Source organism: Triticum dicoccoides, chromosome 3B (genome assembly GCF_002162155.2).
Source record: "Triticum dicoccoides isolate Atlit2015 ecotype Zavitan chromosome 3B, WEW_v2.0, whole genome shotgun sequence".
NCBI lineage: Eukaryota > Viridiplantae > Streptophyta > Magnoliopsida > Poales > Poaceae > Triticum > Triticum dicoccoides.
The window spans coordinates 481534268-481537668 of NC_041385.1; the positions used below are offsets into that span (position 1 = coordinate 481534268).

Below are 3401 nucleotides of genomic sequence, written 5' to 3' on the forward strand. Positions count from 1 at the left end.
CGCCACGCCACGCCTCGTCACGACGCGCCGCGGGTTGCGGGATTGAGCCGAGCCGAGCTCACTCCTATGCGCTTCTTTTTGCCGGTCAGGAACGGAGAGTCTTTGACAGGTGGGGCCACGATCTGAGACGTCGGATCGTGGGCTACCGACTTGGACGTGGGTTCAGCCCATGTCTCTCCACGCGCGGCCGCACATATATATGTGGGGCGCTGCCAACCCTAGCCGTCACGAAACAGAACGCATCTCCGCCTCCACGCCCACGTCGTTCCTCTGCTGCTGCTGCCGCCGGCGACTCCGTCCCGTTCACCGCGTACACGGTTGACGGGAGAGCAGGCCTCCGAAACCACGCCTCTCCGGATCCTGTACGGGGAGAGGGGCGATTAGGTTTTTGGGTAGCGACTACGCGACTGCTCGCTTCTGTTCATCTACGTCCGCATCACCTTCATCATCACCATGTCGACCGACACCGACCGTGCCGCCGTTGAGAAAGCCGAGGCCGACAAGAAGGCCGCCGAGGATGCCGCGGCTGCTGTCACTGCCACCGCCACCGCGTGGCCGATTGGAGGGTATACATCGCTTATCCCTCTCGTGTTTCTTTCTGTTGTAGCAGTACTAGCGGTATGCGTAGATTTCTCTACTATATGCGTAGTACATGCTCTGTTAGATCATAATCAGTATGTTATCAATGCTGTCCATGTCATGCTCATGATTTATTCATGGATTAATTTAATCGAAAAACTGCCTATTTACTCAACATAAGCTTCCCTCATTGAATTGTTTAACAATTATATAAACTCATTTATGTATTGGTTGGTACTCCCTCCGTCTAGGTGTGTAAGTCATCTTACGAAAACCAAATAATCCCAAAACACTTAGGCACGGTGCATTAACTTCTACCTCGTTTCTTGTTTCTAGACATATCAACCAATAAGAGATGAGGGGTGTGTATGTTTTTAATGACTTGAGACTACCAAACACGACATGCAGTGGTTAGTTCATTGCATGCAATGCTATTAATTAGCAAATAAACATTAAGGTCTCTCATTTTCCCCTCCTCCTTGGTCACGGTGCACAATCTAAAATGACTTAGCCTGGTTGTAATGGGGAGTATCATATACTAGTACTCCCTCCATTCCCTTATACAAGACCACAAACTCAAATTACAGGTACCTAGGTAAAATTTAATGACTACTTTGCAAGCCAACTTTTCTGCTTGTTATCTGAGATCATTAATGCGCTAGCATGCATGCAAGGAAGGAATGAGAAGGAAGTAGCACAGTGTCATTATGACTACATGCATGCAAGTATTAAACAACTTGCTAGTACGAGAAAACATCATTAATTTTGCCTCGGTTACTGTTAGTGGCCTTGTATAGATGCAAAATGTATTTTTTATAGTGGCCTTGTATAAGGGAATGGAGGGAGTATCATGCATATGATACTAGTGTATGATACTACCTCCCTAATGCATAGTATCATATATTAGTATCATGTAGTACTCTATTTATTGTCATGCATGACACAAAGTAGCATATCATTTAATATGATACAGTATCATGATATGATACTACACCTTCTCTGTCTTCATTTAATGCTATGACACATCATCAAAATTGCCTAGTTGGCATGCATGATACTAGCTATGATACTACCATTACGACCAGCCTTACTCACCTAGACGGAGGGAGTAATCATTTTGCATAGGTCTATCTGCTTAGCACTGTTTCCTTCTGGGATCATCATAATATTCTCTCTCCTCTTTAATTGCTTTGCCACCTCATTTTTTTTATCTATGTGACATCCTTAGCACATGTACACCATGAAGCACTGGGAAGGGTCTAATTATTCTCGCATCCCCATCAAGATCTACGCTAGTTCCACCAATCCATCTCTCGCACGCAGCTAAGTGAGTGTTATAATTGATACGTTTTTACAGCACCCAGGTCACGTAGATCATGCAAAAGCCAGGTTTTTAAGGGTCGACTGACCATACTACTGGACCAAAATATCACACTGACAGCTCCAGGGGCACTGCCACCCAAATACCACTACAAGAACGGGTTTAAACACTAGAGACTTTCATGATCAGCATCCTACAGAGAATTTGATTTCAGACAAATTTTGTGCTGAGATCCCGTAGTACCGGACACTCATTCCTTGGATCGATCGTCTACACCTCATAAACCATCTTCACGGCAATGGTGAGGTCGCGCAGAAAACATATGCGGCGATTAGGAAGAGTTTGGGGAAAGTTCAGGCCCAGCTAGGCTTGTTGCACAACACATACTAGCAGGTGGCAGCGCAGCTGGATTTCAAATTCTCAATTCACGAGTCGTTGGCACGTCACATTGCGGCCATAACAGAGGCGATAAGAGAAAACTATGGGTTCCAACTTCCAAAGTACTCAGTCGGAGGATGACATAGAGCTTGAGCAGATCTACTCATAAGCACTGAAAATGATCTGCTCACCAAAATCCTTAAGTGTGCACTAATTTTGAAGCGTGAGTGCCCAGGTTGTACGTGCAGTATTTTTAGGACAAACGACTACGCAAAGCTGATCCATGGTTCACGCGCCGGGACACCAACATCTATGCAACGATTTGCTCATCCATAAAGAAGTAATTTCATCTAATCACCATCAGAACAGAGCGTTATAAGACTGATGAAGCTTAAAGCTCACTGAAAATCATGTTGATCAATAGCAGAATAGTGTGACAGAATCATGCTACATAATAGACAGAAAAATGTCATAGTGATCCTCCACATTTGTCGATGGAACTGTTGTCCGAACATTGAAGATGTAACCTGCAGTTCTCGTGCACCTCTTCACTGTCTCCTGCATATCTTGCCCACAGTTAATCCTGTAAAGGGAGGCAAACCACGATAGGTTAGTTAACCTCAAGGCCAGAGAGACTACCATCAGTGCAAGTATAACCACAACATAGGTGTTCAATTTCTCTACTTGACCATCTAGTGGCGTTATTCCTTTTATTTTATTTTGGTGGTCATATGAAGGTAAAATAAGTGCTAACTGGTAACTGTATGCAAAGCCAAACTTCTGAATGTGCAGCTCAAATGATAAAACAAAGTTTTTTTTAGGGAAACGTTTTACGCCGGGGCGCCGGCCGAAACATTTAGCCAGTCGCGTCGCGTGCGTCTGATCCACATGGATCCAGAGTCTCTCCCCCGTCCTTCTCCTAATTTTTTTTTCTTTTGCCTTATCTTCTTCTTCCTTCCCCCACTCAACCTGCCTCCACCTTTCATCCCACCCCACCCCCCTCCGCGACATCAAGCGCTGCCGCCGAGCGCCGCGACTTCTCCGGCGAGGCCACCACCGGCGGAACCCTTATCTTCTTCTTTCTTCTACCACTCAACCTCCATCCACCCTTCATCCCCCTCCC

At 45.8% G+C, this 3401-nt stretch overlaps 1 protein-coding gene across 2 annotated transcripts in view; it reads right to left on the minus strand.

Annotated features, from left to right (window-relative positions):
• Positions 1-2638: 2638 nt before the first annotated feature.
• LOC119276650 overlaps positions 2639-3401 on the minus strand; it is a 5445-nt gene continuing 4682 nt past the window's right edge. For both annotated transcript variants that reach the window (XM_037557773.1, XM_037557772.1), the window contains exon 7: positions 2639-2861. The gene's annotated coding sequence lies outside the window, so the exon portion shown is untranslated. The remainder of the gene's footprint in view (positions 2862-3401) is intronic.